Source organism: Bufo bufo, chromosome 3 (assembly GCF_905171765.1).
Source record: "Bufo bufo chromosome 3, aBufBuf1.1, whole genome shotgun sequence".
NCBI lineage: Eukaryota > Metazoa > Chordata > Amphibia > Anura > Bufonidae > Bufo > Bufo bufo.
The window spans coordinates 614,002,435-614,016,359 of NC_053391.1; positions in this window are offsets into that span (position 1 = coordinate 614,002,435).

Sequence of the window (13,925 nt, forward strand, 5' to 3'; positions counted from 1 at the left end):
GTTTGCCCAAACCCCTGAAGACGCCAAGTGTTTGGCGAAACATGTCGGGGGGCAGAGAGTTGTTTATGGTGTATTAAGCCTGGCAGTAGACAGGCATGTCCATTTCTCCCCGGTGGAAATCAGATACCAATTATGCCGCAACCCCCGGAAAAGCATAGGATGGGAATAGTAGTGGTATGTGGGCCAGGCAGTGACAGTAGGGTGCCCCCCTTCTTCTCTTGGGGCACACCCTGATGTTGGGGCTCCTGCCTGATGGCAGTTGGGGTGCCCTTGGTGTGAGTGTTGTACGGGTGCAAGGCAGGAGATGTAGGAGCAGCACCTGACATTTTAACAGGGGTGTGTAGACTTTTTATATTCACTGTATAAGGTAAGACCATAATTAGACTAGGGTTAAATAGATGAAAGGTCCTCTTTAACAGGATTTGTCTGGTACCAAATGAAGCATGTGAGGATGCATAATGTCCAGCAGATGTCAGTATAACCACATAAACCTTGAAAATGTCTTATCACGCCACAAAACCAGCGTCTCTAGTTTGCCCAAACCCCTGAAGACGCCAAGTGTTTGGCGAAACATGTCGGGGGGCAGAGAGTGATACATGTCGTTTTAGCCAGCGAATGCCATGTCTAGCAAGATAGTATGATTAGACTGTTAACAGTAGAGTGAACCAGGAAGACATCTGCTATCTCAAGGTAGCACACTGTGGGAATAACAGTGCGCACCAAATACAATATACATTGTTGCTAAGTGGAGATAGTAGAAGCAGCCAGGAGGTAGCAGACAAGGCTGCCCCCTGTAGGTTCACAACTGTATACAAAATACACAATATACAATAACAACAGCTACAGTTCAGGCATAGCTGATCATTTTAACCTTGTGAGTTCTAGTTAATTTTAAGGGTAAAATAATAAATGTTATATTTTAGTAATGATAAATTAGCAACACGTGTCAACCCAGAGACAACCAATGGTCCTAGTGACCAATTGTAAAAAGACTAAGTTTATGTCTCAACACGTGTTAGTGGGTCGTATGTAAATAAAAACTATAAACTGTACAACTCAATTGAAAAACAAACTGAAATCTTTTAGGTGGAGGGAAGAAAACTAAAAAAAACGAAAATAATGTGGTTGCATAAGTGCAGTGGCGTTGCTAGGGCTGGTGTCACCCGATGCGGGAGAAAATGGTGTCACCCCCCCCCTCCCGAAGCAATAATTTTTTAGCCATATATGGGGGCTATGGTGGTGCTACTGTCATAGGGGGCATCTGTTAGCTCAGCAGACCACCCCCTAGCAGTCAGAGCCTGGTCTCGGGAGGGGCACTTCCTGATTATTTTCTGTCCGCCGCCACAAAACAATGGTGCTTATAGAACAGACTACACAGTGTAGCGGTATACTGTACATTGTGGGGCACAGTGTAGAGGTATACTGTATATTGTGTGGCACAGTGTAGAGGTATACTGTATATTGTGGGGCACAGTGTAGAGGTATACTGTATATTGTGCGGCACAGTGTAGAGGTATACTGTATATTGTGCGGCACAGTGTAGAGGTATACTGTATATTGTGCGGCACAGTGTAGAGGTATACTGTATATTGTGCGGCACAGTGTAGAGGTATACTGTATATTGTGTTGCACAGTGTAGAGGTATACTGTATATTGTGCGGCACAGTGTAGAGGTATACTGTATATTGTGCGGCACAGTGTAGAGGTATACTGTATATTGTGCGGCACAGTGTAGAGGTATACTGTATATTGTGTGGCACAGTGTAGAGGTATACTGTATATTGTGCGGCACAGTGTAGAGGTATACTGTATATTGTGTGGCACAGTGTAGAGGTATACTGTATATTGTGCGGCACAGTGTAGAGGTATACTGTATATTGTGTGGCACAGTGTAGAGGTATACTGTATATTGTGCGGCACAGTGTAGAGGTATACTGTATATTGTGCGGCACAGTGTAGAGGTATACTGTATATTGTGTGGCACAGTGTAGAGGTATACTGTATATTGTGTGGCACAGTGTAGCGGTATACTGTATATTGTGTTGCACAGTGTAGGCTACATGTGTATAACAAACATATTCCACATGAAAACTTACAATTACTTGGCTTGGCCCTTGGGGATCTCGGACACCACTTCAACACTTTGGCCGCGGGCTCGGCGGAGCTGATGTGTTTTATCCTAATGAGAAAGATTTCATAATAAGGATTTGGAGAAGGGGCAGAGGAATAGCAGAGCGGGGAGGTTGCTGCTACTAGGGGGTCATACCATGGGGGAGTAATAAAGCCCACCATAATGCCCCCCCCCCTAGTAGAAATAATTCTCCTTTTAATGTGACAGTGCAAAAAATACCCCCTTGTAATGCCCCCAGTTGAGCTAATGTCCCCATAGTGCCCCATAATGTCCCAGTATAAAATACCCTATATAGTGCCCCCAGTAAATGCCCCCATAGTGCTTCTCTCCCCCCTTCCTGCTAGTGCCCCCCATAACGTACCAGTATAAAATGCCCCATCTATAGTGCCCCAGTAGATGCCCTCAGTGTCCGGCCTCCGATAGGCTGCCGGCCTAGTGTCCCCCATAATGCCCCCCAATAATGTGCCAGTAAGTGTCCCCATAGATGCCCCCCCCATCATGTGCCAGTATAAAGTGCCTCTCCCCCCCCCACATGTCCCAGTATCATAGTGCCAGCTACCCCCCCCCAATGTGCCAGTATCAAGTGCCTCTCTCCTTCCCACCCCCCATGTGCCAGTATCATAGTGCCAAACCCCCCCATGTGCCAGTATCAAGTGCCTCTCTCTTCCCCCCCATGTCCCAGTATCATACTGCCATCTCCCCCCCAAAAAAGTGCCAGTATTAAGTGCCTCTCTCCCCCCCATGTGCCAGTATCATAGTGCCAAACCCACCCATGTGCCAGTATCAAGTGCCAACCCCCCCCCCACGTGCCAGTATCAAGTGCCTCTCTCCCCCCCCCCCCATGTCCCAGTATCATAGTGCCATCTCCCCCCCCAAAGTGCCAGTATCAAGTGCCTCTCTCCTCCCCCCCCGAAAAGTGCCAGTATCAAGTGCCTCTCTCCCCCCCATGTGCCAGTATCATAGTGCCATGCCATCTCCCCCCCCAAAAGTGCCAGTGTCAAGTGCCTCTCTCCTCCCCCCCCCAAAAGTGCCAGTATCAAGTGCCTCTCTCCCCCCCCATGTCCCAGTATCATAGTGCCATGCCATCTCCCCCCCCAAAAGTGCCAGTATCAAGTGCCTCTCTCCCCCCCCATGTGCCAGTATCAAGTGCCTCTCTCCTTCCCCCCATGTGCCAGTATCATAGTGCCATCTCTCCCCCCCCCCCCCAATGTGCCAGTATCAAGTGCCTCTCTCCTTCCCATCCCCCATGTGCCAGTATCATAGTGCCAAACCCACCCATGTGCCAGTATCAAGTGCCTCTCTCTTCCCCCCATGTGCCAGTATCATAGTGCCATCTCCCGCCCCCCCCATGTGCCAGTATCAGGTGCCAACCCCCCTTCCCCCCCCCATGTGCCAGTATCAGGTGCCAACCCCCCCCTCCTCCCATGTGCCAGTATCAAGTGCCTCCCGCTCCCCCCATGGCAGTAACAGTCGGGTATTAAAAAAAATATATAAAACTTACCTCCATGTCAGCGATGCGATGCAGCCTCTTCCTGTGTCCCGCCCTGTATGTCCATATATGGAGTCAGTGCTTGTGTATTCTAATTTAGCCTGTATTTCAGAAAAGTTTCTGCTGGGATTCGAACCCACGACCTTCTGTATCAGAGACAAAGCACTTACCCACACAGCCATAAGAGCTGCCTTGCTACTGACTGAAAAAATATGAGACTTCTACTGTTATAGATGGCTAAGTGTACATCTATACACATGACAGCTGCCCTAACACACCCAGCACTGCTATATCTCTATATGACAGCTGTCCCAGCACACCCAGCTCTGCTACATCTAATACACATGACAGCTGCACCAGCACACTCAGCTCTAATATATCTCTATATATGACAGCTGCCCCAGCACACCCAGCTCTGCTACATCTATATATCTCTAAGTATTGCTATGCAGTAGATAGATATATAGAGATATAGCAGAGCTGAGTGTGCTGGGGCAGCTGTCATGTGTATAGATGTAGCAGAGCTGGGTTTGCTGGGGCAGCTGTCATATATATAGAGATATAGTAAAGCTGAGTGTGCTGGTGCAGCTGTCATGTGTATTAGATGTAGCAGAGCTTGGTGTGCTGGGGCAGCTATCATATATAGAGATATAGCAGGTCTGAGTGTGCTGGACAGCTGTGATATAGAGATATAGCAGTGCTGGGTGTGTTGGGGCAGCTGTCATGTGTATAGATGTACACTTAGCCAGCTATAACAGTAGAAGTCTCATATTTTTTCAGTGAGTGGCAATGCAGCGCTTATGGCTGTGTGGGTAAGTGCTTTGCCTCTGATACAGAAGGTCGTGGGTTCGAATCCCAGACACATCTTTCCCTCTCCTGAGCTCTTATAACTGAGGATGTAGCTGTGTTTAGAATTAAAGGGTTTCTACCACCTCATTTTGACCTAATTAGCTCTCAGACATCTCCACCACGCCTGCGCCGATGACCGAGATGTCTGTGCAGGCAGCGGTCAGACATTCACTGCGCCTGCGCAGAATACAGACGCGCAGGCGCGAGAATTCGTCCGCTGGCTCAGATGGATACACAAGACGGCCCGATTGGGTCTTAATAATAGTAGCTAATAGGTGGCCCGTACATTCCCCTTCCATAATCAAATGTTCCTTCAGTTGATCTTGCGCCTCCGTCTAGTGTGAGGAATTTTCTAGGGAGGGGTCAGAGATGTACTTAGCTTACATAGTCTGAACTCTATCCAGCAGTTCTGTCGTAAGTGCCCTGCTTTTAGTTTTATGGGAACTAATCCGTTTAATGTATATCCCTCTATTATAAGCTTTCATTGTATCCAAGATAATGAAGTGACTAGCTGAACCTTCATTATTGGTAAAAAAAAAAGTCAGAGCAGCAGATATCACAGTACTAGTATCAACTAACTGGATCCAGAAAGGGTTTAGTCGCCATGGTTGTCTCGGACCCAATAGTTCTCTCCCTAAATCCAGTACTACCAATAACGGGGAAGGGGGGGGGGGGGGGGGTGGTCAGAAATACTACGGGGTAAGTACCTAACATCCTGGACCTTATCTAACACTCCCTTAGATCCCACAGCGAGATCTATCCTAGAAAGAGAACTATGTGATAATGAGTAGCAGGAGTATTGCTTCACACCCGGATTTCTGGACCTCCACTATCAGATTGGAATTTATCTAGGGATTTGTCCAAGAACATATTAAAATCACCAATTATGAGAACTGGCAGATCTGGAAATTTGGAAGTGAAGGATAATACTTTTTTGAGAACTTCACAGGAATATGGGGGAGGTATATAAACGGCCACTAGTATCATTTGGTAATGAAACACAGAGCAGTTAATACATATAAAGCGACCCTCCTCATCCACATGTACCTCCCTCGATATAAAGGGAACATTTCTATGCACCAACACGCTCACCCCTCTCGATTGCGTGGAATAGGAGGAATGAAACTTCTGTGCCACCCAAGCCTTATGTATAAGATGTGTTCTCTCAGAAGTGAGATGAGTTTCTGAGAGGCACAGAATTGCCGGTTGATACGTTTGCAAGGCATAAAAGACGGCATTGCGTTTAGCAGGTTGGTTCAGCCCCCTCACATTCCAGGCCATTATTCTAAGGGTATCCATTTATGTTTTTAAACCATAGCAGTACTGGTCCGTAAGCACCTCGCCCCGGTCATACACATATAACCACTGGTGTCTAGTCATAGTCAATAAGGTCTCACAGTCCGTCCGTCCGTCCCCCCCCCCCTTCCCAACCCATACAGAACCAATAAAGACATTTCACATACACGTGAAACCCTGGGGAAAATAATTTCCGGAACTTGGGGAATACAAACAAATATGCAATAGCAAACAAGGGGAACGTTAAATAAAAACTAGCAAGCGGCATACATTCCCGGCTATGCTAGCATATATCAGATCTCCCCCTTATAGTATAACACTCCTAACTGATGAAAAGGACATAGTGCAAACATTAATAAAGGCCGTCTCCGGTACTGGGCAAGTCATTGACTCAAGCCCTCAGTCTGCCCCCCACACCATTATGTGCAGGCATCTAACCAACAACATGACCCCGCATTTATCAACTGTCCATATAGAAGGTGATAGCATAATAACTTGTGGCAATCAGCAGGTTAAGTGCCCTCCCTTAAATCCTTTTCAGTGGAGTCCAACCACTGACATGCCGCACCCGGATCCTCAAATAAGTGCGTTTTATCTTTCGCCACGACTCCCAGTTTCGCAGGATATAGCATAAAATATGGAAGCTGTAATAGTCGCAGTCTGCGTTTAACATCATCAAAACGTGCACGCTTCTTTTGGACGCCAGGTGAGAAGTCAGGAAACAAAGATAATCCGGTTCCCATCAATAGACAAATCGGTGCAGTCTCTTGCTCCTCTCAAAATGGCATCCCAGTCACGAAAATGGAGGACTCTAAGGAATAAAGGGCGCGGTTGTGCCCCTGGTGGTGGGGGGCGAAACGCCACCCTGTGTGCCCGTTCCACAGCAAACAGAGGAGACAGCTTTTCCTTTCCTATTTTTTCTGTTAGCCACTTTTCCACAAATGTAACAGCATCTGCTCCTTCGGTACGTTCTGGCACACCAGTCATGCGCACATTATTTTGCCGCAGCCTGTTTTCCAGGTCGTCAGTTTTGGAGATAAGCATGGTGACATTGTGAATCACCCGCTGCATGTCCCTTTTAACTGTCGGCATTTGGTCTTCCAAATCGCTTAAGCGGCCCTCCATTTCACTTATACGCTCTTTGACTTGCCTCATGTCTTGCCTTAGTAGCCCTATATCCTCTTTCAGGCCACCCACATTGGTAGTAAGCGCAGTGATTGCATTATTACATTGTAACACCGCTGAAAAAACATCCTTGATAGTAGGCTCAAGCGCAGAGGCGGCCATCTTGCCATTAGGATCACTGACCTCAGAGTCCTCTAAAATGCTGTCATCTTGCGATGGAGGCACTGGAGGATTCCTCTTAACAGCGGCAGCGTATGCGTTCAGGGCCGGCGCAGGATGAACAGATTCAGTGGTGTGTGCAAACTTTTCCAGTCGCTCTGCCACATCCAGCAGCTTCACTGACTGTCCGGCGCCATCTTGCCTTGCTGGGGTGGCTCTTTCACCATCCTTTCCCTCCTTCTCTTTGGCCTTTTGACGGCACATGGCGGAGCGGTACGGAAGCAGGACCCCTGGGGAAGCACCTCGTTGTATCGGTGAGCCGTTACAGCCCCAGATGGAAGGGGAGAAGAATGGATTACAGGATGTTCAGCCGGGAGTTCAGCTCTGCACGTCCACTCACATCCCCAGTCAGGCCACGTCCCTCGTGTTTATGACCTCTTAGTAGTTTAGAGATAAGGGTTATTAGATGACCGGCACAAAGTGAAAGTACCAGTCACAGAGCTAGAAAACCAGTTAACCCTTTGTGACAGAACTGCTCAATATTTTTAATAAAGGCCAATTGAAAATATTATTTTTAGCCAAAAACGAGTAAAATGCAATCATAAACAAAATTTGCCTTTGAAGGTATACCTTGCCTTTAAATCATGGTTTATGTTAAACATATTTTTAATAAGTTTTGGTGACTTTTAAATTTTCCATGTCATTACCTATGTTTAAAAAAATATATAAAGAATGCTGTTTTCACACTGGCCTCTAAGCCTCATAATATGTCGACCTCTTCTGTAGAGATCACTTTTCAGCAGTCATATCATTATCATCACAGGCAGGATTACAATGACAAATAATATCTCTATAGATAAAACAGAATCCATCATTCAAAATAGGTGATGTTACAGCTTATCTACTCCTGCTCCCTACAAAATTACCTCTGTGAAGAGCACAGAGCATGTCTAGAAATCTCTCCCATAGACATCAGTGAGTGATCTCCTGTCTATTGTGTCTATGTGGCTGTTGTAAAGCATGTCTCTAAATGCTGTTAACAGCAGTTCAGGTAACTTGGCTGCCCCCATAATCATTTTCAGAAAACAGAATAAAAAAAAAAAAACTATGATCAGAAAATAAAAACAATAGTTATGTGTCTTAGTATATGATTTTAATTACTAAAAATATAGGGGGTACATTCTTCAAGAAATTAGGTCTTTTCTGGGTCACGTCAGTGGCACAATTTAAAGTGTTTTCAAATTACTGTCCTAATAGAGAGAACCATAAAGAGCGTTAAGTTAAAGGGCTTCTGTCACCCCAATAAACAGTTTTTTTTTTTTTGTGTACTTATAATCCCTATACTGCGATTTATCCATACATAATGTGATTAATCATTTTGGTTCAGTAGATTCTGCTAAAAACGTTCTTTTATAATATGTAAATTACCTGTCTACCAGCAAGTAGGGCGGCTACTTGCTGGTAGCAGCCGCATCCTCCTTTCACAATGACGCCCCCTCCGCAATGATTGACAGCGGCAGCGGACGGGATCTTTCTCTGCTGGCCCTGTCTGCTATCAAGATCTCGCGCCTGCACCGTAACGGTATTCAATCGGCGCAGGCGCACTGAGAGGCGGACGCTCGCTCGGCCACTCCATCCTCAATGCGCCTGCGCCGATGACGTCACATCTACACCCGGTGCAGGCGCATTGAGGATGGAGCGGCCGAGCTATCACCTCTCCTGACATGTCTGTTTTAGTACCTATTTGCACCCCCATGTAATAACAATCCCAGAGCATCTATTCTTGTGACACTGTGAAGTGTCATTCTGCAAGTATTCCTACTAGAAGTTATGATGAATGATTTTCTCGCAGTCTGAAGTGAAGTTCTTTCTGGGAGTTAGTTGGAGAGGGTGTCCCTGCATAGTCTGACACTGGCAGCACTGATTGGATAGTGTCAATCTGTGCAGGGTCACACCCCGCAGCTGGGTAGCACCCAGCTGGACCTTCCCTGGAAACTGATAACAATTCATTCCTAAAGGGGTTGTGCAGAGGTTTTATATTGATGACCTATCCTCAGGATAGGTCATCACAATCTGCTCGGTGGGGGTCCAACACTCTTTTCCCCCGCTGATTAGCTATTTGAAGAGGAGGTAGCACTCCATTTGAGCACTGCTTCCTCTTCATTACACTGCACGTCATCTCTTTTGCAGCAGCGGTGTAGTGAATGGAGCGAGTGCTTGTAATTACACTCACTTCCAAGATGATGGGCAGTGTAATGTAGAGGATGCAGTGCTTGCATGGAGTGCCACCTCCTCTTCAAACAGCTTATCAGTGGGGATGCCGAATGTCGTACCCCCACCAATCAGATATTGATTACCTATTCTGTACAATCCCTTTAACCTCTAGTAGGAATAATAGAGGAATGACACAGTCATAAGTATAGATGCTCCAGAATTGTTATTACACGGGGAATGCATGTAGCTATTAAAACAGGCATGTCAGGAGAGGTGACAGGGGCTCTTTACAATTGGCTAAATTATATGTGTTCAGTCTTACAGCATATTTGAATAAGATTTGAGGTAACTTTTACAGCACATATTTGAAGAGGGTTAGGTGATGCCATAATGCCTGTGGTCACCTTGTCCCAAAAGTTTGGAGCTTCTTCTGTAAGCTGCGATGTAACAGAGAAGTAGGCTGGCTTATCTAATAAACTAAGTCAGGCACCCAGCCCCTTCATACATGTCACTGACACCCAGGGAAGAAGCTGCTGCCAGGGAGTTTGTGTCAATTTGTCACAACTTACAGGAGAAGCTTTGAACTCCTGGGACAATGTGGCCACAGGTGAAATCTGGCGATCCGGGACTCCACAGAACATTTTTCTAGTGTTGGATAACCCTTTTAGGTTTAGTGGACTATTTCTGGCTCAGTGGCTAGCACGCACTATTGCCTTGTAGCTCTCTGCAGGTTCCAACCATGACCAAGAGCAACATCTACATGAAATTTGTATGTTCTCTGCGTCTCTGTGACTTTCTTCAGGATACTCTGGTTTTCTCCAAAACCTGCAACATATCATGTTAACTCCTAAAAAAAGACGGAAACCAGAAACTATCAATAAAAAATCCTATTTTATTAACTGTCAATCCATGATAGGAAGGCTTTTTGGAAGACCAAGCAAGTTTTGAAGAATACATTACAACAGACATTATATACAATGTAATTTCCTTCCTTCCTCCTTTAGCATACAATCATTTATAAATGCTGTTAATCAATCATGTCCATACATTAACGTGGCACATTGAAGTTTGGTGTTCTCAAACAGTCATAAACAGTTACATCCATAGAGGGGAGGACTGAGACTATTCTAAATTAGAGTAGTTCGCGAGGGTCCCTAGCCCACAGCCCCTTAGTCAGTTATAACTTTAAGAAAAAGGGGTGAGATTTATCAAGACCGGTGCTTTCTGTGCCAGGCATGATATCCCCTGCTTCACCAGAGGATGCGCAGTCAGTGCTCCTAAACTGAAATCTACAACAGCTCAGAGCTGCCATAGATTTCTGTCTTCATTTGCGTTAGAAAACTGGTGTAAATGAAAAAAAAACTTGTCAGGGGGCTGGCCATGTCTACTTCCCACTCTTGTCATGCCCCCTTTAGCGAAAGTCTGTGAGATGAGACAATTTTCTAAAAAGTCACAGTTAAAAAGTAGCGAACACATAGTTTACGACTATTTAACGCCTCTTTTCAGGCACAAGGGAGATGATAAAACTCTCCCTTGGTCCACAAAAACTGGAAGTAATAAGAGTTCCTCAAATACAGATGTAGCGGGCATTAAAGTAGTTCCTGGCACGTTAACACACAAGCTTGTTGCACTGGCTTAGTTTAACAATGTGCAAAACTTCTAAAGCTTAACATTAGAATCGAGTTACACTGTTGGGTTAACATGTTAATCCATTGACGTTACCGCCTATTTACCTAAACCAAGTCTTTCACATACTTACCAACATTTCAGTTGGTAAAATCAGGGCATACAGTTGCAAGAAAAAGTATGTGAACCCTTTGGACTGATATGGATTTCTGCACAAATTGGTCATAAAATGTGATTTGATCTTCATCTAAGTCACAACAATAGACAATCACAGTCTGCTTAAACTAATAACACACAAATAATTAAATGTTACCATGTTTTTATTGAACACACCATGTAAACATTCACAGTGCAGGTGGAAAAAGTATGTGAACCCCTAGACTAATGACATCTCCAGGAGCTAATTGGAGTGAGGTGTCAGCCAACTGGAGTCCAATCAATGAGATGAGATTGGAAGTGTTGGTTACAGCTGCCCTGCCCTATAAAAAACACACACCAATTCTGGGTTTGCTTTTCACAAGAAGTATTGCCTGATATGAATGATGCCTCGCACAAAAGAGCTCTCAGAAGACCTACGATTAAGAACTGTTGACTTGCATAAAGCTGGAAAGGGTTATAAAAGTATCTCCAAAAGCCTTGCTGTTCTACAGTCCACGGTAAGACAAATTGTCTATAAATGGAGAAAGTTCAGCACTGCTGCTACTCTCCCTAGGAGTGGCCGTCCTGTAAAGATGACTGCAAGAGCACAGCCAGACTGCTCAATGAGGTGAAGAAGAATCCTAGAGTGTCAGCTAAAGACTTACAAAAGTCTCTGGCATATGCTAACATCCCTGTTAGCGAATCTACGATACGTAAACCACTAAACAAGAATGGATTTCATGGGAGGATACCACAGAGGAAGCCATTGCTGTCCAAAAAAAAACATTGTTGCACGTAAGGTATCGGTCATGCCAAACTAATTTAATCAGTTTCTATGAGGAGGTAAGTTCTAGACTTGACAGCGGCGAATCAATGGATGTCGTATATCTGGACTTCTCCAAAGAATTTGACACTGTACCACATAAAAGGTTAGTATATAAAATGAGAATGCTCGGACTGGGAGAAAACGTTTGTATGTGGGTAAGTAACTGGCTCAATAATAGAAAACAGAGTGTGTTTATTAACGGTACACACTCAGATTGGGTCACTGTCACTAGTGGAGTACCTCAGGGGTCAGTATTGGGCCCTATTCTCTTCAATATATTTATTAATGATCTTGTAGAAGGCTTGCATAGTAAAGTATCAATTTTCGCAGATGACACTAAACTGTGTAAAGTAATCAACACTGAAGAGGACTGTATACTACTACAGAAGGATCTGCATAGATTGGAGGCTTGGGCAGATAAGTGGCAGATGAGGTTTAAAGGGGTTCTGCACTTTCATTTAACTGATGATCGGCGGGGTCCGACACTCGGGACCCCCGCCGATCAGCTGTTTCAGAAGGCAGCGGCGCTCCAGCAGTGCCGCGGCCTTCTCACTGTGTACCGCTGGGCCACTGACGTCACGACTAGTATCAACTAGCGTGAGCGGGGCTAAGCTCTGTTCACTTCAATGGAGCTTAGCCCCGCCCACGCTAGTTGATACTAGTCGTGACGTCAGTGGGCCGGCGGCCCGGCGGTAAACAGTGAGACGGCCGTGGCACTGCTGAAGCGGCGCTGCATTCTCAAACAGCTGATCGGCGGGGGTCCCGGGTGTCGAACCCCCGCCGATCAGAAGCTGATGATCTATCCAGAGGATAGATCATCAGTTAAAGGAAAGTGCAGAACCCCTTTAACACAGACAAATGTAAAGTTATGCACATGGGAAGGAATAATGCAAGTCACCCGTACATACTAAATGGTAAAACACTCGGTAACACTGACATGGAAAAGGATCTAGGAATTTTAATAAACAGCAAACTAAGCTGCAAAAACCAGTGTCAGGCAGCTGCTGCCAAGGCCAATAAGATAATGGGTTGCATCAAAAGGGGCATAGATGCCCGTGATGAGAACATAGTCCTACCACTTTACAAATCGCTAGTCAGACCACACATGGAGTACTGTGTACAGTTCTGGGCTCCTGTAAACAAGGCAGACATAGCAGAGCTGGAGAGGGTCCAGAGGAGGGCAACTAAAGTAATAACTCGAATGGGGCAACTACAGTACCCTGAAAGATTATCAAAATTAGGGTTATCTAATTAATATGTATAAATATATCAGGGGTCAGTACAGAGATCTATCCCATCATCTATTTATCCCCAGGACTGTGACTGTGACGAGGGGACATCCTCTGCGTCTGGAGGAAAGAAGGTTTGTACACAAACATAGAAAAGGATTATTTACGGTAAGAGCAGTGAGACTATGGAACTCTCTGCCTGAGGAGGTGGTGATGGTGAGTACAATAAAGGAATTCAAGAGGGGTCTGGATGTATTTCTGGAGTGTAATAATATTACAGGCTATAGCTACTAGAGAGGGGTCGTTGATCCAGGGAGTTAGTCTGATTGCCTGATTGGAGTCGGGAAGGAATTTTTTATTCCCCTAAACTGGGGAAATTTGGCTTCTACCTCACAGGGTTTGTTTTTTTTGCTTTCCTCTGGATCAACTTGCAGGATAACAGGCCGAACTGGATGGACAAATGTCTTTTTTCGGCCTTATGTACTATGTTACTATGTTTACAGTTTGCACAAGAGCACCTGGATGTTCCACAGCAGTACTGGCAAAATATTCTGTGGACGGATGAAACCAAAGTTGAGTTGTTTGGAAGAAACACACAACACTGTGGGGAGAAAAAGAGGCACAGCACACCAACATCAAAACCTCTTCCCAACTGTGGAGTATGGTGGTGGGGGCATCATGGTTGGGGCTGCTTTGCTGCGTCAGGGCCTGGACGGATTGCTATCATCGAAGGAAAAATGAATTCCCAAGTTTATTAAGACATTTTGCAGGAGAACTTAAGGCAATCTGTCCACCAGCTGAAGCTCAACAGAAGATGGGTGTTGCAACAGGACAACGACCCAA